The sequence below is a fragment of the Bactrocera dorsalis genome, chromosome 1, assembly GCF_023373825.1.
Source record: "Bactrocera dorsalis isolate Fly_Bdor chromosome 1, ASM2337382v1, whole genome shotgun sequence".
Lineage (NCBI taxonomy): Eukaryota > Metazoa > Arthropoda > Insecta > Diptera > Tephritidae > Bactrocera > Bactrocera dorsalis.
The window spans coordinates 38,710,741-38,735,966 of record NC_064303.1 but is presented as its reverse complement, the minus strand read 5'-3'; the positions used below and the strand labels follow the sequence as shown (position 1 = coordinate 38,735,966).

The following is a 25,226-nucleotide window of genomic DNA, read 5'->3' as shown; positions in this document are numbered from 1 at the left end:
CGTGCAGTTATGTGCCAACCAACACTTTTTTTCCAAAACGTTATTTGCAGTGCAAGAAATTAAATTAAATATTGTTAAAATAACAAATTATTTTATAAAGTAGGAGTAAAAAGTATTGCATACCGTCAAAAACATCTTCATGAGCTTCCTGAGTAACAGAATTGGCTTTGTTTTCGAACTTTATGATATTAGCCCAACGCGAGAATAATTTACCACTCGGATCCTTTTTTCCCATTTTTCTTTCCAAAAAATAAAATTCTTAATAATGGGTGATTTTTTTGAGGTTAGGATTTTCATGCATTAGTATTTGACAGATCACGTGGGATTTCAGACATGGTGTCAAAGAGAAAGATGCTCAGTATGCTTTGACATTTCATCATGAATAGACTTACTAACGAGCAACGCTTGCAAATCATTGAATTTTATTACCAAAATCAGTGTTCGGTTCGAAATGTGTTTCGCGCTTTACGTCCGTCAAATTTTGTTCAGCGATGAGGCTCATTTCTGGTTGAATGGCTACGTAAATAAGCAAAATTGCCGCATTTGGGGTGAAGAGCAACCAGAAGCCGTTCAAGAACTGCCCATGCATCCCGAAAAATGCACTGTTTGGTGTGGTTTGTACGCTGGTGGAATCATTGGACCGTATTTTTTCAAAGATGCTGTTGGACGCAACGTTACGGTGAATGGCGATCGCTATCGTTCGATGCTAACAAACTTTTTGTTGCCAAAAATGGAAGAACTGAACTTGGTTGACATGTGGTTTCAACAAGATGGCGCTACATGCCACACAGCTCGCGATTCTATGGCCATTTTGAGGGAAAACTTCGGACAACAATTCATCTCAAGAAATGGACCCGTAAGTTGGCCACCAAGATCAGGCGATTTAACGCCTTTAGACTATTTTTTGTGGGGCTACGTCAAGTCTAAAGTCTACAGAAATAAGCCAGCAACTATTCCAGCTTTGGAAGACAACATTTCCGAAGAAATTCGGGCTATTCCGGCCGAAATGCTCGAAAAAGTTGCCCAAAATTGGACTTTCCGAATGGACCACCTAAGACGCAGCCGCGGTCAACATTTAAATGAAATTATCTTCAAAAAGTAAATGTCATGAACCAATCTAACGTTTCAAATAAAGAACCGATGAGATTTTGCAAATTTTATGCGTTTTTTTTTTAAAAAAAGTTATCAAGCTCTTAAAAAATCGCCCTTTAGTTGTCAACGATGGAATGTGTTAAATTTTTTTGGTTTCTACTGTCCAAGTAGCCATGCCTTTCTTGATAACTTAAAACAAGTTGTCCCTTTACTGACGTTTTTAAAAGCTCGCGTAGATTGAAATTCTTCGTTTGAGGCGAACAAAATAGCATACTACATTCTTCCGATTTGACGAAAGACAAATCACTGGATATTTTTTTCAGCCAATCTAAGACTTCGGTGTTTGCAGTTTGTGTCTCCTGGTCACAAATAAATGGAATACCCTTAAAAACAGAATCCACACACTAACTTTCAAATTAAAATTACTTCACATTTGGCTTTTAGAGTAAAATTAAAGTTTTTTCTTGAGCGATTACTTGTAGTGTGCATACCGCTCTATAAATTGAATTGATAATTTAAAAATAAAAGAATCATTTTACCATTTTTGTTCGCCACTCCTTCAAACTGGCTTTATATTGTGCGTCACATCTATCGAAAAAAGCGTCAACGTCGTCAATTTGCATTTTCTCAAAAATGCAACGGGATAAAAAGAATATCACTATCGCCAAGTAAATTTTTTCTAAATTGGCTGATGCAATATACAAACATTAATATGTATGTATGTATGAATTTTGAGACGTTAATAGCAAATTTTAAATTAATAAGAACTCTTTTAAAAATAAAAGGTTTTTCGTTTTAATCAATTTAATATTAAACAAATTAATAAATAAGAAGTGATCTTTTTATTTTCAGTCGGTTTTCTTTTCAAGAGATTTTAGAAGAAATTTAAGCTAAAATTAAGAAGACTTTCTAATAAAATTTTCTTAAATTTTTTCCCCCCTAGCTCTCCTCGCACGAAAAGCTTTTTTAGAAGTCAATCTTATTGATTATAGGTGAGGTTTTTGGCTCTGTGACACTCCTACGTGGGAACGCACTATGGTCGGAAATTTCATTTCCTTGGCCAAAAGTCAAAATGTTTGCAGTCCCGAAATATGTTGTTGTTTCTGAAATCTAGTAGTCAATGCTCCAAAACAACCAAAAATGACTTTTGTTGTTGTAATATGCAATTCACCGTTATTCGGTGAGTCATCGAAGTTGAATTTGTTTGCTTCATTTGTAAACATAATTGCGTTCGGTGTTTTATAGTGCTTACTTCAATTGCTTGTTAAAGCTGAAAACAAAGCGTGTTAAATAAAAGTTTAAATGGAACACGAAGGTGATGGTAAGTTTATTAATTTTGTAAAATATAATACTCAAAAGTTGGATACTCTTAAAAATAAAATAACTTTTTCCGAAAGTCTTTAACATTTTGGAATTTTTTTTTATTTTTTAAGTTTGAGTAAGCTTAACACATTTTGTTTAGGAGTGTTAAGCATAAGATTAAAAACCAAAATTACTTTGAAGTATTTAGTTTTTGAAAATGTTTATCTCGGTTTGCGGTTTTTTGCGGTTTTTGAGTAAATTTTTTTTTTTCAGTCGTTATTTGTTTACAGAATTCAGCAGTTTTTGATATTTGGTTGACCAAGCAGAAGAAAGGAAAAAATAAGGACGCACTAATGTGGAGCCGATAACATTTCAGATGAATGCTATAAGTATTTAACAAAAAAACACGCATGCTTAACAATAATTTGTGTGCAAAGTGGGAAAAGTGTCATAGAAGATTAGATGATTTTAAAATTAAATATTCTGGCTGGCTTTGTTCAGAAACTGTAATAAACAGGCAAATAAATTTAGAAAACAGTAGTAGTTTTGAACTGTACCGTTATATAAGGAGTGAGCGGGATTATCTCCCGATTTCATTGATTTTCGCACTGTCCGTAGGTGTTCTTTTAATATTCAAGCATGGCAAATCTGATTGTTATAGATTTAATAGTTTAGATTTAAGATATATGTACATTACATTAGATTGATATATTATAGGGCGTGGCCACGCCCACTTTTTAAAAATTTTATACACACAGGTGCCCCTTGCTACTTCGATCTCCTGTTCTTAATTACAGTTTTATATCTTAATTTATTGCTTGTGTTAGTAGCATAATTTAAGCTAATTTATTTTAAATATACTCCAGATTTTTTAGAAAATTTGGAATAAAAAGCAAGCTTTGCGAACTGAAGCTTTTACTTTTATCAAGATTGTCACAGAATACCAAAATATTTATTGCTTGATAAATATTTGAATTAATTGTCAATATTTGTTAATTTGTCAAGTGCACAGGAATCAGACTCCATCAGCGCCTACTTCTCTGATAACATAATTTTATATTCCATTTGGTTTTTAAACAACAAGATAAAACTTTGCACGAATAATGACTTTAAATGTGCCACCTTACAACCAACACTTGTGCAAATCTGACCATAACTGAACCAAGCCTTTTCTTCTTCTTCTTTATTGGCTTAGACACAGTATACGTGATTAAAGCCGACAACAGCGCGCCAGTTATTCTTCCTTTTCACTGACTGGCACCAATTGGAGATTCCAAGTATAGCTAGGTTCTTCTCCACCTGGTTTTTCTAAAGAATTGGAGGTATTCCTCTTCTCTATTTTCTCCGACGGGGACTGTTTCACCGTTCACCGTTGCCAATTCACAAAGGACCATAAATCTTTCGCAGAAACTTTCTGTCAAAAACTCATCACTTCGACTCATCAGATGTTGGCAACGCACCATATAGTAGAACGCGAATGATGAATTTCGAGGCAGACGTTTTTTGTTAGTACAGGGTAGGCCATTTAAAGTTGACCCATTTGTTTCTAAAAAAAAAGAACAAAAGAAAACAATGTTTTTTGTTCATTTCAAAAATAAGGGGGATTTGTTTCAGCTAATATTTAAAAATTATATCGCGTAAATGGGCACCTTTAGCTTTGACAGCTAAATGCACTCTTTTTTCGACATTTTCCATGACTTTGGCCAATGTTTCGGATGATATGGCGGCTGTTTCACGTCGAATGTTGGCTTTCAGTTGAGCTAAGGTCTTTGGCTTATTAGCGTATACCTTGGATTTCAAATAACCCCACAAATAAAAGTCTGGTGGCGTCAAATCTGGTGATCTCGGTGGCCAGTCAACATCACCATTTTTCGATATCAATCGCCCGGGGAAAAATGGTCGCAATAAATTGATTGTTGGTCGAGCTGTATGGCATGTAGCCCCGTCCTGTTGAAACCAGAAGTTATCCATGTCATTTTCGCGAATAATGGGTATCACAAAATCCGTTATCATGGCTCGATAACGCTCACCATTGACTGTTGTCGTGGCTCCATCATCGTCTTCGAAAAAATACGGTCCGATGATCATATTCGCGCAAACACCGCACCAAACTGTTACTTTTTGGTCATAAAGAGGCTGTTCTTCAATTAATTGAGGATTTTCGGTGGCATAAAATCGGCAATTTTGCTTGTTTACGCCTCCATTCAACGAGAAATGTGCCTCGTCTGACATGATGAGTTTTCGCCAAAAGTCAAGTTCGTTTTCAGCCATTTCGATGGCCCATTTGCCAAAATTAAGGCGTCGCGGATAATCAGCTGGGTTTAGTTTTTGTGCCATTTGAATTTTATATGGAAACATCTTCAAATCTTTATGAATTATGCGTCGGAGAGTGGTGCGAGAGATGTCTAATTCCTGAGAGCGGCGATAACTCTATGTCGATGGAGTCTCCTCAATACTGGCTCGTACAGCTTCGATATTTTCATCAGAACGTCTTGTGCGTTGTCTGGATGCATGACTGGCATTACTGAGATTACCGGTGTTCACAAATTTTGCGTATAAAGACTTAATTGTGTTCTTAACTGGAGCACTTTTCACTTTATTTTTTTTGCGAAACGCACGTTGAGTTAACACAATTGAAAAGTTATTTTGAATATAAAGCTGAACAATTTCAGCGCGTTCTTTTGGAGTGTACTGTTCCATGGTATAAATTGTCTTCGAATGACGCTTCTAACGCGGTATGACATTAGCCGATTTGTCAGCGCTGTTAAAAGTTACAGCGTTGCCAGATGGGTCAACTTTAAATGCCCTGTATTAACGCTGGTTCCAAGATAGACGAAATTATCTATGACTTCCAAGTTATGACTGTCAACAGTGACCACCAGTCCAGAGCAGTATCTCAGCTCAACTTGTAGTAGTTTCGACTACAAAGTCTGTACGGAGACTTAATTTGAGTACCACGGGAGCAGCAGCCCTTGGAGTTCACTCAGAACTGCTTATGCGGACTGGCCCCTCGGGAAGTATTGTCGTGGTTTTGGTTAAAGTCCGAATGCGGGAAGAACTGACACTTTGTCAATTAAATGTGGAGTTGCATTGCAACCGAGTGCCAGACCCAAGGTGCGGCTGAGGTTTTAAATGGGACCGAATCCTACCAAGGTGGTTAGAGTGTTCATTCCACACTGCCAATTGGTACTGAAAATGCTTTGTATTCTCAGGGCGCTGATCAACGCATTGATTTGATCCGCTGTGCTTTTGAGCGCCGTGGAGTAAGGTTGTCATCAGCAGGTACCCACGTAAAACACACCGGACGTTGTCAACAGTGACGTGGGAACCGCGCCACACTGATAAGGTATAATTAGTTTGTTGATGGTGCGCTTTAGTCTTTCACACAATACGCTTGAAAGAACCTTATATGCGATTTTGAGGAGACTTATCCCTCGGTAGTTATTCAGATTGTAGGGTCATGCTCCATATCAATTCTTCGACATATTTGACTTGGCTGGCAATACATCGGCCACCGTCGCTTCGCTGATCTTCAGATGGGTAATTGCTATCCGAATTTCTTCATGGACAGACAATGGAACGTCTGGTCCATCGTTATCGATTGGGGAATCGAGTTCACCAAGTCTAGGTGTTATGATTTCACTGCCATTCAGCAGACTGGAGAAGTGTTTGCTCATAATTTTTGTATGTTCTAGGCATCGGCCACTAGATAACCTCTGGGGTTCGACAAGAGTATGCTCCGATCTTGAAACCATTTGCTAGTCGCCACATCTTTTCGTAGAATTTTCCAGCATAACCCCTCTCAACCGGCTTGTCAAGCTTGATCAAGTCCCTGGGCACCGAATAATGGATACCTCTAGATGACTTGTGTATGTATCAATAAATGCGTGAGATATATGATTGAATAATTGAGGATAATACTTTCCTGAAATTTCTTAAAATGTCTGTGTGTCAAAAATTGGTAGAATTGGGCCAGTTCTTTTCTTAGCTCCTATGTACCCAATATAACGATTTCCGAAATTTCAAGTATTCTTATACCCCATATATCGGTGAACATCTGGCTGATTTTGCTCCATATGATTGGTAATGGTACGTGAGGTACCTTAATGGATCGTAGTGAACATATTATTAGTTAATATTATAAAGTAAATAAAATCGGGTCGATACAATCCCCTCTTCCTATATACCATATATGAAACTATAACGATTTTCTTTTCTCCGACAAACCCTATGTCGAATATGTGGGTCAGTGTATAAACTGTATATATGTATATTAAGATATATATATATTAGGGTGCTTCAAAAAATTTTGTTGAATTTTTTTTAAACTCTTACCCCTCAAATATTAGTGATCGAAAAACCAAAAATCCTCCCTCAAGCCAGGCGCTTATTTACATAGGAATTTTCGTTTTTTAATTAAAATTAAAATTTCAGCAACTAATTTTCGTTTCTCTAGAATAACCATCATATATTCAGAAAGTTCACTTTTCAAAGTTTAAAAATTTCTGCGACAATGTTTGATTATCTCAATTAGACGATTAAATATAGCGATTTGAAATTTGTAATGTTTTCAATAAAGCAAAAAAAAGTTTCTGAGAATAATAATTTTGTCGCGGGAATATTTAAAGTTTGAAAAGCCAGCTTTATGAATATGTGTTAGTTATTTCTGTTGGTTGGTGTTAGTTGGTGAAATTTTAGTTTAAATCAGCAAACGAAAATTCTTATGCAAAATGTATGGGAATCTAAAAAAAAAAAAATAGCGACCCCTTAGAGTTAAGCTACAGCGCCTGGCTTATGGGAGGATTTTTTGTTTGTCAATCACTAACGATTACGAAGAGTTGAAAAAAAAATTCCAAAATTTTTTTTTTAAGCACCCTAATATATATGTATGTATATATGTAATTTGTTACCTTCCTCCTGGTGAATTTTTGTACCTTAAGGTGTTTTCTTGATTTTAATTCCAGCAAGTAGTAAGAGTTTAGAATATTCGATTGCATCCGAACTTATCCCTTCCGTACTTGTTTTCAGTATGAAATTCGGCAGTCGCACTCACTTCCTTACCCTGTAGTGGCGATAGTAGTTATATATTTTCTAGGTGAACTCACTCAGAAACACAAAAACGCTCACATTGGCGTAGGGAAACAGCGCACACACACAATGGTACGCGACTACCAAAGTCTGTTTGCACATGAGCTGTTATATAATTCAGCAATTTTTTTTATTGTTGTTGCAGTATATATTGGTTTTTATTTCGCTATAAGGTTTATTGGTAACTGCAACCACAGCATCATTGAAAATAATGTCGGTGGTAGTGACAATATGGCGTGTGCGTCAAGAAAATATGTTACGATTTGCATTACACGACTTTTTGCATAACCAAAACATACCGCATCATACATTTCTGTCAAATAGATCGCAATTCAACCTCCATAGAATAAGTAGGTTAGTAAACACCAAAGCGGGTCAAGAAGTTTAAAAAGCTGAAAAATATTGTATGAGAGATACATGGTATAGTTTCCTGATTTGATCGATTCCAACAAATGATCAATATAATATCAAAATACACCTGTGTATCAAATGTTATTCGGATATCTCCAAAACTGACAAAAAATTGTATAAGAAAAAAAACTAAATAACTTAAGTATCGCTCAAAACTGTTTGTATGTATGCTTGGTTGGTCCCTTATAAAGCGATCACTCTAGTAAGCACACATCCGTAAACGAGTATATGCATTCACAAAAAGAGAAAGAAAATGTATGATGAGAAAAGTGTTGTCACTAAGTGATAACGATAAATAATTTGAATTCAAAATTCAATTTGAAAATTGTGCACTGCGAATAAAAAACTATTCATATTACTCTTCTATTTACTTCAATATTTTTAAATTACTCTTAAAATTCTAATTTTTAAATTGTACAGGACGTATGAGTTTCTTATGTGAGTACGAATTTAGTTAGATTCGTTCTATAAATTACACAATTGTAACTACATATATGTATGTACACCTCAAAAAATTTTCTAATTGAACACAAATAATATTCATTACCTTTTTTGTTCAAAATGAATTCACTTATGTCGTTTAGTTATGCTTCTTAAAAATATTTTCTCTATGCTTAGGAATGTATTTTGGCAAAAATGGTTATTCATGAATGTGAAGTGTCGGTTGTGTAGAAAAAGAGACATTGAATGAAAACATTCAAAAATACTCTGTCAATATGTAGTAGTACTATAGCTCAGAACTTAAACAAATAAATTTTTATGTTTTTTCGGTTATCCAAAAATTAAGTTTGAAAATGATGGGAATTGTAAGTGCAGTTGCTATTTAATCGATCGGGTAAATCTTATCGGGTAAAATTATTCACGAAGAAGATTCTCATTATATTTCATTCAAATTGTATCAGTAGAATTGAAAACCTTGCAATTCACATTGATAATTTGCCAAAAAAATACAACATCAGTTACATAAACGGTCCGGTCAATGACCGGGCATCCATTTCAATCTACATGTCAATTTTTCTTAACTTCTCCTCAAAAAAATTTTACGGCCGCCTGGATCCCCAAACTTAAAGTTATTTGACACCCATTTTTCGTCAAAATTTTTTATAATCAATTATTTAATAAAAGTTATTGACTATCAAACTTGATCCCCGCTCCGTTCAATAACCAGGTACCCGGGTACCCGCTGAGATTTATATATGTATATAAATGACGGGTTTACACACACTTAAGAGATTATTTATCAAAGTATTCAGATAATGATATTTTTAATTTAATAATAGACAATATAGTTTACAATTTCTTTTATTTTAACAATAATTCTTATTATAAACAATAACATAATTAGTAAGAACAAAATAGCTCCGTTTTTATTTATTTTAGTATTTTAGTAATATTACATTTATGTATTTGTTTAGTATTTGTTTATTTATATTGTTTTATTTATTATGATACAGTGCTATAGAAGAATTAAAGTATTTTAAATTTTTCTATACATCCTTTACATGTCGTGGTTGTAATACAGTGTTCATCACAACTACATAGGTTTCTCACATACTGAACATATTTTTCTAGTTTTGCGACGTTTTTTTAATTCACTTTGAAGATATTCATAGCATACACCAGTAACCTTTTTCCTTCCAGTTGAATCGCGCTGCTTCTGAGGTCTCAATGATACAGATGATATTGGCTGCGCATTTGGATTGACAGCTCGACCAAGAAGAGATTCAATCGCCACTTTCGTTGAGAAATGCCTCATAATTTGGGCATTATTCGCACGATTTTCAACGAATGGTGAACACAGCTCTCTGCCCAAATGCCGATAAAATAAGCATCGTTGATACGATTTTTTAACAAGCATTTTATTATTCTCGTAATATAGAATATATGCTGCAAGGCAGGCAATATCGAGAATATTGTAAAAAAATTGCTAGAGGCCATCGTTGAGTTGATCTTTTTGTAGTATATCTACCAAGCATTTTATCCATCGTATCTACTCCAGCTTTAGACCTGCTATAAAACTCGATGATTTCGGGTTTTTTCATTGCACTATCACTAATTTTTGCTTCGTGATGCATTGATGATAGCATAACTACTACCTTGTTTTTTTTTTGGCACATATCTACATAGGGATACTTTTTCATGAAAGAAAAACGCAGTGGATATTTCTTCTCGAGTTTTTGGAACAGCCATTGCTGGTGGAATGTATGCTTTATTTTTCTTCAGAGATCTCGCCTTACCGTCGAAAACTCGTTGAATCAGTCATTGTATTTAGATTAAATACAATTTAGTTATTATAATACTTATTTTGTATATTTTTTCAATTATCTCTGCATACTTTCTACGCTGTTCACTACGATTGTAGAATTCCATTTTTTCTTTTCGTCCGAAATGGAAAGGGGAGAGGGACGGCTTAGGTACCTAAATATCCATTGACCTTGGCACTCCGCATTCGTTATTTCTACCGGAACTATAGACTGTGTCCCCATATATAGTTATTTCCTATGCCACGTAGCCAACTAACACAGAAAAAAAATTTATTCAGTATACTAACGACTTCTACATCTGCTCCACCTGGATACCCGGGTACCCGGTCATTGAACGAATGGTGAAAGTTTGGTCATTGATCGGACGGTAAATATAAAAAGAAACGTTAATTAGTCGCCGGATCCGACAAGTGAGAATAAATGAAAAAGTAAGTCTGCAAAATGTTAAATTAATATCTAAATAACTCAGCGACTTGTTCTTCTTTATTGGCATAGACTCCATTTACGCGGTTCTAGCTGCATTTACAACAGCGCGCCAGTCGTCTTCCTTTTCGCTGTTCGACGCTAATTGGAGATTCCAAGGGTAGCCAGGTCCTTCTCCACCTGGTCTTTCCAACGGAGTGGAGGTCTTCCTATTCCTCTGATTCTCCCGGAGGCTACTGGGTCGAATACTCTCAGAGCTGGAGTATTTTCATCCATTCAGACGATATGACTTAACCAGCGAAGCCGCTGTCTCTTAATTCGCTGAACTATGTCAATGCAGTCGTATATCTCGTGGATGTGGCTGCATTTGCCAATGAGCAAATGACCATAAATCTTTCGCAGATTTCTTCTTCCGAAAACTCGTAACGCCGACTCATGAGCTGTTGTCATCGCCCATGCCTCTGCACGTTGTTGTTAATGCTGGTTCGAAGACAAACGAAATTATCTACCATTTGGAAGATAAGACTGCCAACAGTGACGTGGGAGCAAAGTCGCAAGTGCGAAAAATCTTTGTTTAAGGGCAGGAAATATTTCGTCTTGCCATATGCTTTGCTTTTTATCCAAACTGAAAAAAGCAGAATTAAGGGCGCGATTGTTATGGCCAATGAGATCAATATCATGCATACCATTTACTTTATTTTGTTCTGTTCGCTGTATTTTTGCCATTTTTGCCTGCCTATTTTATAACAAGTGTACCGGTATGAAGTAAGCATTAAGATACAAATGTGATGGTAGGAAACATTCGTTGGGAACTAGCCGTAATTTTTTTATTTGGTTTGCATAACATCTGTAAACCATTTTCAATAACTTAATAGTCATTAAACAAGCAACATCGCATTTTTACATTTTGTTGAAAATGCCAAATTTATGCCGAAAAGTGATGATTTGTGGAAAGCATTAATTTTTTGTGTTGAGATTCTGAAGGTTCAAAGATGTGATTTCGATGTGAGAAATGAAGAGCATGGAAAATAGCCAAATTGCCGAACTGCAAGCAATATTAGATGCTACTTTGAGACAAAACCAAATTGCAATGGCTCAAGACAACAAATGATAAATTGAACCATGCATTGATAGAAAATCGACCAGAATTAGGTGGAAGATACAGCAAATTAATTTTTAACACAATAATGCACTTGTACATAAAGCAAAATCGGTTAAGAATAGAATAGAAGTACTTGGACGGGAACTGCTACCCCACCTGACGTGCTCGCCAGACTTAGCGCCTTCCATTTACTATTTATTTCCATCTATTGGGCACGCACTGGCTGAGTAGTACTTCGATTCCTACACAAAAATCGAAAATTGGGTGACTGATTTCTTTCAAAAGACGATTATTTCATTTTCATAGTAACCACGAATTGCCACAGGGGTGGCCAAAATATGTAAAAGGCAATGTTCAATACTTTAAATATTTTCTTTTACATTCCCATACAAAATTAATATTTAATTAATAAAACAATATGCTCAATATAATATGCTTCAATCCTTTAAATATTTCTTCTTTCCCACTGAAAATTAACATTTAATTTTTAACAAAATATGCTCACTTCATACCGTTACTCCTGGTAGTATATTAAAGCATTTACGCTCGAAATTTTTTTAAAGTTTGAGCTTCTTTGTCACACACGGTCTGGAGTAAAATTTTCATATTTCTAATCAAATAAATATGTATCAGTAGAAGCCCTGGACTGAATTTTGTCAATGAATATCCAGTTCCATACAAGGTCAAAAATATAATCTGAAAACCCAACCAACCCAACTTCTTCATATTCATGGACTGATTTAGGCTCTTTATTGTCATTTCAGCATATGTTTTAATAAAAATAAAAATGCATTAAAAAAGTCACGAATTGCATGCAACTTCTCTACAGTGTTCTGGGAATATTTAGAGAACAGTTTAAAATACCTTGAATAAGAGGAACCATACTGTTCGACAAATGACATCAGAATGATAGAAATATTACTCATAAGCAATGTCACACATTCATATTCCTCCAGACCACTTCTAGTTTAAATCAGGACCAGAAAAGTAGTATAAGTCGAACCACGAACTCTTTGAGCAAGACGTCCGGCCTAACGGGGGTAAAATAAATTATTCTTAATAGTCTTTTAGATTGCATTCTCCCGCGTTTTCTATTATAGCCTGACATATTTGATTGAAAATTGGCAACTAAATTTTCCGTATATTCCACAGGAATCGACATAAAGGTATGTTGGGGCAACCGAAAGAAATTTTTTGTTGTTTTTCACCGTTCACATTTCCAGGTGAAATCACATTGCTCCGAAACTACTCCAACGTCAACAAAATAGAAAGGTAGGACTGTTCTGACCATCCCATGTCAATGTTTTTATTTTCCAGTGCGAAAAATGGCGAAATCGACTACAGTCATGCCTAGCTTCCATATAACACAATTATAAATTCCATAGAATTCTTACACCTTCCAGTATTTTGCAAATCAAGCACCACAGAAGTACATTGGAACAAAACTTCACACAAATAATGTCTATGTGATATCAAGTCTAAAAATTGTGAAAATCGGAACATAACTATTCTAGCCACCAGTTACGATTATGTGGAGCCCAATGCATGGTGATAAGTTGTTACCAGAAATAGTGAGCTTTACTATAATAACAAAATTAAGTGGGCGTATTTTGTAACGTGGGTTTTACCACCTTACAATAATTTACGTCAACTTACCTCACTACGATGTTGAACGCCGCTAGAGCCTTCCACCGTGTACCCGCACCATACGCACACAACTTACCTCACTACGATGTTGAAAGCTGCTAGAGCTTTCCACCATACGTCCTAACGCACCATACGCATACTTACCTCGCTACGGTGACGAAAGCTGCGCTGTGCTGCCATATAAGCAAGCACTTCACATCGAGTGCGATCATTTCTTCCAGCACTCCGGCGAGGACGTATAGGCAAGGTAGAGGAGGAGTAAGGTCACTATCAGCTGATATTATGTAAAGAAAGGCACAGCTGAGAGGTGCCACTGTAGAAACGCCAAGTGTAGTCCGGGGTTGAGTTTCTATTTGAATCCAAGATGGCTGACTTTTATCCAAGATGGCCGACTTTTAACCGGAAAATGGTTGCATTGTGTTATTTTCTTAAAATTTATGGAAAAGTTGTCCCAAAAATATTGGTTATATGTAAAAGTTTAATATATTTTCAAAAGAAAATCGTTTTATTTTAATATATATTCTTAAAGATGAGAACAATATGAGCAAATACATGAAAAATTAAGTTTTTTATTTATGCCTCTTTTTAACTGTGGTAAGTCAATAAATGTTCACCACAGAAAAATGTTACGAACAAATAAGCAACCATGCCGAATAGTGGGGTCTAGATTATGCTCATTCACAGCCATATTTACATTTTTGCCATCGTAACGAAGGTTTTTGCAAAGACAATTTGTTTTAGTTTATTTCATGGTTAAATCCTTTGCGATGGTTTATTTAGTTATTTGAATCTATAAAAAGTGTTTACAATTTTCATGGGACGATAAACAACAGATCGGCTGCGATTTTATTCCAATAAAAGTACGAAATAACCAAACATGGCCACGTTAATATTGCTGCGTAATGGGTCTGGTGCTGTTACAATTTTATGATTTAAGAGATGAAAAAGCGATACGCGATGCTGTGAAGTACTCAAATGGGCACGATTCCGATTACTTTGGCGGCGGGGTAAAAAAACCGAATTTCCGTATAAATGGGGTATGTACGGATAGGGGGGCTTCTATAGAGGTGGAATATCCAAAAATCATGTGAAAATAGCTAATATTTTTAAAAATATTCACGTTTAAAAATTCAAAAATTCGCACTAAGAACACATGTTATTTCTCCATGTTTCACAGAATTTTTCACGTTTTTCTTTCACTATAATTAAATATACACTCTTAACATTGAAATCAGTTCGATTTTCACTTTCATTTCTTAATTTTTCAGCCAAATTTAGTAATTTAAAATCACATATAAAATTTATGGCTGAAAAGTTTAGAGTGTTTATATTTACGAGGAAAACCAGCGTTGCCACACCTTAAAAACCAAAAGTGAAGAATTTTTTAGCGTTTCACAGCGTTTTATATCGATATTCGCAATATACGAGTCTGATCGTGAATTGGCAAAAATGAGAAATTCGAGCGCTCGAAAAATAATATCCCTGGTCGGTCCAAAACCCCGGTGTTCAAATTCTTCTGTGTCCAAATTCTTCTTCTTTCTGCAATAATAATGAATTATAAATTTTCCTAGTATGTATTTCTCATTTTTGCCAATTCACGATCAGACTCGTATATTGCGAATATCGATATTTTTATTTTTCCAATTATTATTATTTTTATAATATGTATTTCTCATTTTTACAAATTTTATTTCTGACTCGAATATTGAGAATATCGATATTTTAATTTCTTTTTATTTTTCAAATTAATAACATAAAATTAGATAACGCGCCATACATATTCGTTATCATCACATGGCAGCGCTCCATTTCGTCGTAATTTTTGGTAAACAAATGAGGTTCAAACAAGTGTAAAATGTAATTTTTAAAACAAAGATTTTTTAGGTAAAAAACCTGTTAAATGTGTAAAATGTGATTTTATTTAAAAGTTAATAGTGTAAATTAATTAATTTGAAGTGAAAAATGTGAAAAAAGTGCGTTTAATGTGGTGAAATAGCGTCTTGAAATGGTCCAATTTTTGCGATTTTTCGGACTTTAAGGTCGAATATCTCGTAAACTAAGCGTTTGCGGACCCTATAACCCTATATATTTTTTAATCAGGAGGACTTCCTCTTTCCAACGGTACCTTCAGATCGCGGCGCCAAAGTAATCGGAATTGTGCCCTCAAATGTAGTTATCTAATTAGTTGGTCGTGAATTCGAGACAAAATTTTAAATTCAATGGCGTTCTCGTGTAAGATGCTCATCGCATTGCTAGGTAAGCTAAAATTAAACTTTATATCAAAAGATTTACCATGTATTTTTTAAATTCTTTATAGAATCAGCAAAGGAGCTGGTGTAGAACGCTAGTCCCAAACCAATGAGCTTTGTGCTTGAGGGTGGAAGCAACTTTTTGAAGAGCAAATACTACGGTGAGCACATTCGGATGTTGCATAACCTATTGTAAATTGCGCTTAGAATCCCGGTACTGCTGGTCAGGTTTATCAGGCTGTTGGGTAGGTTTTGAGCAAAATTGAATTTACATACTTTCTAATAGCTAAACACCCACCTTGCAGACCAAAGCGTTACCAGTTGAGCGAATTAATTGACTGGTTTCATCGTGTTATGCGCAAAGATGAAAAATGGTGGGGATACCGTCATTAAGACATGTGTTGTGATCCTACCTTCTTATTGAAAGCCAAGTTCACGAATGTATTACCGATGTCGTTCCCTACAACATACCGAGGTTGAAGAATTTTGGTGTACAATCCAGGAAGAGCAAGTACCATGAGAATTATGACCATATCGTGCTGCGCAATATTATGATGCCGAATTGGGGAGTGGGGGGAACCAGCTCCACCAAAACCGATAGAACATCGGGATGAACTACGCAAATAATAAACAACACTCATCAAATGAAAGTTGGCAGCGTTGGTGACTAAGCAGCGATTTGAAAAAGAAACATTTGCATCTACGCACAATTCGTCTTTACATCTAGTGAATTATGGTCGATTATGAATGGTGTGAAAGTTGATATTTAAACTTTAAAAAACAAATAAATGCAATTTGGCTAATATTGATATTTAAACTTTAAAAAACAAATAAATGTAATTTGGCTAATAATAAGCCGCTATTAAAAGTTAAGGAATTTGAGTTGTATTTTTAATTGGGCCAAACAAGTTATTATCGATTTGAATAACTTCAAACGGAATATATTTCGGACAATCATTTATTTTTTTAAATACTATGCCGGTATCGCTACTGAGCATGGCAAAATAGTGTTGCGTGAGCTAATTTCAACTACTTTTTACTACTATATAGATATTGCAAATTCAAAAAATAATTTCTTTAAGAATCCTTTTTATTTCAAAACTTAGCTTAGAACTAAAAAAATAGTGTGGTAAATCTGTTAGGATAATCAAACACTCCATTTGGGAATGAGTAGGATTCCTGATCGCCGGCGTATAGCTAAATTCTGACATTTAAAACGTGTACGTAGTTTGTGATTACAAAAATTTATAATTAAAATATAGAAAACATGGCTATTATAATTATCTCTTGATTTATCTTACAATAAAAAAATGTGTTTTACTGTTCAGACGAATTGTTATGGTACGTAATATCAAATTTTTCACAATAGTTATCTCTTATGGTCTACTCATTATCAAATATAATTTCCATTTTGTCCATGAATAAGTTAACTAAAACGCTTAAAAATATATAGCATATTTATCTATATCATGAAGGTATAATTAATTTTTGTTATAACAGCTAAAATCTTTACTCTATAACAAAAATTGAAAATAGTATTTATAATTGTACAAATATAGTACTATAAATTTATAATTTAATATTATAGCATTTTCGCTTTCTGCAACCCGTTTTAACCTCTCGCCACCCTTATTCACCAGAGGTAGCCATGATGTTGTTATTGTGAAAGTACACTTGAGGGGTAGCTTAAGGACTGTGAATGGCTTTTTTTCTATGGTGAATGGGACTTTCTCTACTCCTCTATACCATGGTATAGGGTAGAAAATCGCGCAGAAAAGGCATCATGCCAGTGCTCGCGATGACTGCCCTATACAGTAGAAGGGGGGAAGCGCAGGCCTCGAGCAGAAAAGGCATCACCGCCGGGTGATGCCAGTGTTCGCGATGGCCCTGCCCGGTAGTTGAGGGAATTAGCGTGCCTTGCGCAGCAAAGGCATCACCGTTGGGTAATGCCAATGCTCGCGATGGCACTGCCGTAGCCGCGTCGAGAACACGTGGCGTCAGTACCGCTGCTTACGGCACCGTTATTAAAACTAACGCGACTAACAGGCGACATGTAATGTAAGGACAGTGCAAGACAGTCGATAGTGGAAGGCCAACGAAGACGGTTGGCTATTAACGAAATCTCTCCTACACAGAGGAGTCCATTCATTTTCATCAATTCCTTTCGTTTTCATCACCGTTCCAGCTTCAACAAGCGTCAACGCCTGACCATGCTGCTTCCTTTGGTGACGTACTTACAAACGCATTTTATCAATTACACCAAATTGCAATACTCAACATTGATATGAGTTTTTAATATGAATTAGACCGTAGTGGTGAATATAGTACGATCCATGTGTTGTCAACTTCGATATTCACGCTTCTAAATTGAATGCTGAATGTTCTGCCATTGTCGTATGGTGCGCGAAACCGATAGACTCGATATCCATCATTTCTAGTTTGTGTTTCCGAAAGAAAAGCACGTGGATACTGTTTCGTGCATTTATTGTCAGACATACAAACCGAAGTGGGATTGTGGTGTGCGCAAGGTGCATGAACCATTTTCATCACTTCGTATAATATTGGATCTTTCTCTGCTTCAGGAATTTCCGTATGATAGAATGATTTCATCAATTTGATCTGGTGTAACCACCACCCACCGTCCAAAGAAGAATGTGTGCGTGCGGCAAACCTCTCTTTTGCACACTCAAAAGAGTACATCTAGCATCCAACAGCACCATATACATACACGTTGCTTCAGGATAAAGTCAATCAAACATCGCAACTGTTGTTTCAAAAGTCGTGCTGTGATGATCGCTTACTGATTGACCGCGATCCATAATCCCGCACGTATGTCATCGCATCCTGGGAGTACTCGTTCATGTGGCTTGGGCTGCTAATGTATGTTGATGGCAAAAAGAACACCGACCGATATTAGCGCGACCTTTTCTTGGCATCGTAACAAATTTCAATCTGTAATTGATCACTTTGTGTGCAACACACATAACGTTTTCACTGAATAATTTTCCAAAATTTTTAAAGCAAACGACAAATTTGAACGATTCAAATAATTAAAAAACAAAACAAAAAAAAATTGAAAAAAAAAATTTATGGAAAAAATGAACTTTTTGGAATAGTCCAATTTTCCGACTTTTCCTCACGAAAAGCATACAGGTTTTTTATTTCTAAACCTTCCCCGATCCGGAATATTCTCTGAAAATTTCATGAAGATTGGTTCAGTCGTTCCCTTAGCGTTACTAATAAACCAACATTCAGTCGTTTGTTTGGGAAAAAGAAAAGGGCTGGTTTTAGGGGGTTTCCCGGCAATTTTTCGATTTTTTTTCTCCGCAGAAACCATCTCTGAACCACAACGAACATTTTGAAAAAAGAATTGTCAAATTTGGTTCAGTCGTATGAAAGTTATGAGCGTACATATATTTTGGCCACTCATTTTTATTTATGTATGAATGTATATAGATTGTGTAATAATGATATACTATACATAAAGTGTTCTAAAGTAAACAGGAATTAAAAAAAAAAAACAGAACAAATAGTTTTTTTTTTGGCAACTTATCAGGTCAATATGGGGAGTGGTTAATGGCTAAAATGTGATTTTTGGTAAAATAATCGTCGTTAGAATGTTGGATTCTAAGCAATTTTTTCAGTCAATTTGTGTGGAACATACCGTGCAGACACGTTTCGGAAGCCCAAATGTTCGATCAAAATGCGATAAATCGATGTTTTGGAGATGTTCCATTTCATTTCCATGAATTTCAATGATGATTTCGGCTGATTTTTGATGAATCCATGCACAGTTTCGATGTAATTTCCGGTGATTACGGATTTTGATTGGCCCACATGTTGATCGTCATTTATGTCTTCGCGACTTTGAAAACGTTGAAACCACTAGTGCACTCTGCTACGGGATAAGGAATCATCGCCAAAAAACGTTTCAGTAGAAGTTTATCCAATTTTAAAACAAAATTTTATGTTGGCTCTTTATTCGAAGCTCATTTTCGCACCGATAACACAAAGATACTGACAGTTAAAACACAATAACTTCAGTTCCAATCAATGAAATGTCATGATATTATCACTGGACAATCTTAAAAAACGAATATGCTATTCGTACGCACCAGTCGACATATAAATGCGCCAGCAGGGCGCTAGATTCAAAAAGTCCTGTTTACTTTTGAATATAACTTGTATATAACCCTTAACAATTGTTTCGTTTGGTTTTGTTCATGAAAGTTTCCACAATTTCATTTATTGCAGGCAAAAGCATATCATGTTTATCTATTTTCGCACTTGTTTTGGCATAGACTTAACTGTTATTCAGTTACGTGCAGTAAGCGGTGTATGTCATGGTTTATCAAGCGTGTCGGAATGGCAAAAAGTGTGCTCTAATAACCAATTAAACCAGATATATTGTAATTGCAAAATTGGAAGGTAATATATTTGAAAGCGGTACAACCGCCCTGATTAAAATGTATACTCGATGTATTGGGGAGCACTCACCACTGCAATAAATTAAATAAAAACATCCAGTTCATTTTTTTATAGATTTGGTTTTTTTTATTTAAATTGAAATGTATTGATTTTATTATATAAACTCATTAAATATAATATCGAAGGGCGATGCGGCGATACTCCAATTTCGGGAACGATTTGTCACTGCTGGCGATTGAGTGTACACGGATCGTGGTTGAATTTTTTATTATAAACGGAGGCTGCCTACCTCGCAACGTTACGATCGATCCCAGCACGTGCGGGATGGGATAGATACCGAGAGTTGAAGAGGGAAGCAAGACACATTTGCAGACAGAATAAGAAAGAGGCCGAAATGCGTGAGTACGAACAGCTCGATAAGCTGGCCTACAGGGTTAAGGCTCGAAAATTCTGCGAAAAGATGCGGCGGCTTACAAAAGGTTTCAAGACCGGAGCATAATCTTGTAGAACCCCCAAATGTGATCCAGTTACCGATGCCCAGAGCATACTTAAATTATGGAGGGAACACTTCTCCAGCCTGCTGAATGGCAGTGAACGCACAACACCAGGAGAAGGCGAACCCGATACCCCAATCGATGACGATGGAGCAGACGTTCCATTGCCCGTTCATGAAGAAGTTCGAATAGCATTTACTCGCCTGAAAGACAACAAAGCGGCAGGGGCCGATGGATTGCCGGCCGAGCTATTCAAACACGGCGGCGAAGAACTGATAAGGAGCATGTATCAACTTCTTTGTAAAATATGGTCGGACGAAAGCATGCCCAACGATTGGAATCTAAGTGTGCTCTGCCCGATCCATAAAAAAGGAGACCCCACAATCTGCGCCAACTACCGTGGGATAAGCCTCCTCAACATCGCATATAAGGTTCTGTCTGGCGTATTGTGTGAAAGATTAAAGCCCACCGTCAACAAACTGATTGGACACGAAAAGCTCCGTCAGGATCGGGAAGGACCTCTCCGAGCCGTTCGATACCAAACGAGGTTTCAGACAAGGTGATTCCCTATCGTGCGACTTTTTCAACCTGCTTCTGGAGAAAATAATTCGAGCTGCAGAACTCAACAGAGAACCATCTTCTACAAGAGTGTACAACTGCTGGCGTATGCCGATGATATTGATATCATTGGCCTCAACACCCGCGCCGTTAGTTCTGCTTTCTCCAGACTGGACAAGGAAGCAAAAGAAATGGGTCTGGCAGTGAACGAGGGCAAGACGAAATATCTCCTGTCATCAAACAAACAGTCGTCGCACTCGCGACTTGGCACTCACGTCACTGTTGACAGTCATAACTTTGAAGTTGTAGATAATTTCGTCTATCTTGGAACCAGCGTAAACACCACCAACAATGTCAGCCTAGAAATCCAACGCAGGATAACTCTTGCCAACAGGTGCTACTTCGGACTGAGTAGGCAATTGAGAAGCAAAGTCCTCTCTCGACGAACAAAAATCAAACTCTATAAGTCACTCATAATTCCCGTCCTGCTATATGGTGCAGAGGAGTGGACGATGTCAACAACAGATGAGTCGACGTTGCGAGTTTTCGAGAGAAAAGTTCTGCGAAATATTTATGGTCCTTTGCGCGTTGGCCACGGCGAATATCGCATTCGATGGAACGATGAGCTGTACGAGATATACGACGACATTGACATAGTTCAGCGAATTAAAAGACAGCGGCTACGCTGGCTAGGTCATGTTGTCCGAATGGACGAAAACACTCCAGCTCTGAAAGTATTCGACGCAGTACTCGCCGGGGGAAGCAGAGGAAGAGGAAGACATCCACTCTACGCCAATTAAGAAGAAGAAGAAGAAACGGAGGTGTCGACGCGGCGGAGTGTGTATGCGAAAGTTGATGGTCGAATTGTATGTATTGAATTGTGCTTGCTATCCTTTTTCCCATCCTTTTTGTTGGGTGGGTACAGGTGTGGTGAGTTGTGTTGGTCTGGTGTGGTGATGTAAGTGTATGGTGCCATCGGATGTGGTGTATTAAGCTGTCTTGCTGGGTGCGCCAAATTTTCCCAGGTAGAGTAAGGTGTACATGCCGGGAGATGCTTAAGAAATTTAAACACGCCCTTTTTATTATTATTAATTCATACTCAAAATCGGCGACATCATCATTCATCATCATCATTACTCTTCACGTGCCAATATGTCAAATTTTAACAAGAAATTCAATTGCCACACGGCAAATGCTGCGGTTTAAAAATATCGCTGAATATTTGTGCTTATTCACCGTAAAAACGTATGCGTGTATCTGTATGAGCACGAGTTTTAACCATGGGTTTATAAGTGCGTATGGCGGTATCCAACCCACTTTGGAGTCATGTTAGAATTGTCAAAATAAATTAAATGCCACAGCGTTTACCGCATGAATTGAGTGAGTATTTGATGCATAGCGTGCTGCGTCCAATATTCGGTTGATATAATCGCTCAGCAGGGCCGGTGATTTGAGCAATCATCCATAGGTTTCGCACATCGATCTCTAGTGGATAATTATCTTTCTCTGAGACGCCGTTCAGTCCACACCAAAGACGCTATTACTGCTTTGGGGCAGAGTATCGAAGAATATCCGAATAAGTACATCGCGGGTCACAATTTCAGCTGTGCCCATACACTTTGTAAATAGAAGCTTTTGCAGAAGAGTCTTGACTTGCAGGCTAACAAAATCCAACTCGTGGAAGAATTGATGCCGAACAACCATTTTCACAAGACAATTTTTTAGAGCAGTGGAGCTCACATTTGTTTGTGGGTGGCGTTAATAAACATCTGGTGAGCGCGTAATGGGTCTGTAACGTGTATTTCAAGATCATACGATTTAAGGCCTCTGGACCATTTTTGTGTTTATAAAATGGTCAAATATTGGGCCTCTCGACTGCAATTCATAACTTCCAGTATAATTCTAAAAATATAATGGCAAACTCTTATATTTATAAAAATCCATTCTACTTTAAATTGTATGCGTTTTATTTATTCTTGATAACCACATGTCTAAAAAGAAATTCAACACTATCGGGAATATATAATGTACTTAACTTTTAGCTTAAAAGAAACAATATTTCTATTTACTTATTCAGTTTTTAATCCATCTTACATGAGATTTATAAATATACCTATTATGACCTAATGTCGCTATGCTTTGACTGAGTAAACCAATATCAGATGGCGTTGACTATTTACATAAGCCCTTAAAGATTGTCAGGACCTGGTGTTTCATCTGTGGCCTTAAACTTTTGGGCATAATTACGCCATCAAACAGGTTTAAGGTTCATATATATTAAACCACTAAAGATAATACAACTAAATTTCTTCAGAGAAAATACTTTAAAAACTCCTGTGTGAAAATGGATGAAATCGGATGATAACCCAGCCTACCCTCCATATAACGGTGCTATTAAGAACTCTTAAAAGTACGATAAATTAATAACTAAATAGGACCCGAAATGGTATGAGAAGGTTTAAAGATTCCGGTTTTAAAAATGGACGACGGACCCCATATAACTAACATATAACACTTATGGCTTTATAACATATGATTGGTGATGGTATGTGAGGTACCTTAGTGAGGCATGTTAAAAGTATGTAGTATACTACCGCTTAATCCCATATATTACATATAACAATTCCCGATTTTTAAAACCTATGTGGAATATGTTTGCCAGTATTTGATTTATATGGAGCTTGATTTCCCCAGCCTTAGTTCGGTTACACCCGAACTTAGCACTTCCTTACTTCTTCTAATAGATTCATCAATTATATTGACGTTGTTTGATTTCGTAAATTTTTTCTGATTTCGCTTCTTTATTACATCTGCTTCATCAACCAACGCCAAAAATCACTGCGAGCATTATTTACAAAGGCGTAAACAAACGAAAAAATTTCCAACTGATAAGAAAACTGTGCTAAATCGAAGTGAAGGTATATGAAATACCTTTACAAATTTTCATGATTACGGGTTATAAAAAGAAGTTATCAGTTGTTATCAATTGTCACCTTACTGTCAGCCACCGCAACGCAAATCATCAGGAGACAGTGCACGGTAATCAACTGGAAAAACTTATAAAATAGGGCGTCATAAAATAATAAAAGAAAAACAAAAATGGAAAATAACACAAAAAAGTTTGTTTGTGTGGCCAACTAGTGGTATAAAGGTGGAAAAAAATTCGCAATCAACTTAAATTGTATATAAACGCACACATAAATAAACTAGCACACAACAAAAAAATCATTATCGGGCGGGCACATTAACAAAAGAAATGACTGCAATTGCTCACTACATCGTGAACACCAACCTGCCAGAAATGCCGTCAGCCAAATAATCACTTGAGCTCTTTCAATTCAAGCCGCCTTTTTGTAGTACTTTTTATTTAGTTCTTTGTACAATTGTTTGGTTAAGTTTTTCTTTGTGATATTTGCCCATTGTCCTGAATTGCACAATTTCCTGTGACATCGTTGAACTTCCGCTTTGAGAGGAGGTGCATGTAGGATGAATTTGGCATTCCCTTTATTTATGACGAATATTCGTACTAAGAATATACGCCGTTTTCTAGTTTTTATTGTTTTCTTATTTACCTATAAGAGGTGAATGCCAATGCATTTGCATATTTTCTCAGTAAAATTTGGTAGCCGTATCAACTAACAGTCAATGCTTTTCATTTTGTTTTGAAGTTTGCAGTTATATTTAATAAAATATTGCTTTAGTAACTAGTTACCGTTGTTTTTCTTTGTTTTATTAATGCATGTCCTTGCGTTATCTTTTGATACTTTTTAGTTTTCGTTTTCACTTTTTTCTTACACTGCAGCCAACGATCTCGAAATTGTAATGTTAATTTTCCCGAAATATCAATACAATTATGTAGATTTCGAAAGTTAAAAAGTATGATAAAAGATAACGCACAAATCTGTGTTGCGCTTCACTATAAGAAGAAGAACAAGTGATGGAGTTTTAAAAGAAATAGAAACCTGTTAAGCGACTAAGTATGTAGCTTCTATAACTTTTTGTTAGAGAACTTTATTTATGTCTCTCAAGTTAGTTTCTAGAATGTTTTGAAAAGATGTACGATTATACAATATGTTCGAATGAGCAATACTTATCTCAGAAATAAACCAATAAATAAAAATTTAAATTTTAAGTTTCATTTTCAGTTTCTCTACTTTCAAAAAACAAT

The 25,226-nt window shown here is 36.2% G+C and overlaps 1 long non-coding RNA gene across 1 annotated transcript; it reads left to right on the top strand.

Annotated features, from left to right (window-relative positions):
• Positions 1-15,491: 15,491 nt before the first annotated feature.
• Positions 15,492-16,073, top strand: LOC125775643 (uncharacterized). The gene is made up of 3 exons (XR_007421227.1): positions 15,492-15,585; positions 15,647-15,823; positions 15,884-16,073. It is a non-coding gene; the product is annotated as an uncharacterized LOC125775643 (long non-coding RNA).
• Positions 16,074-25,226: the final 9,153 nt, after the last annotated feature.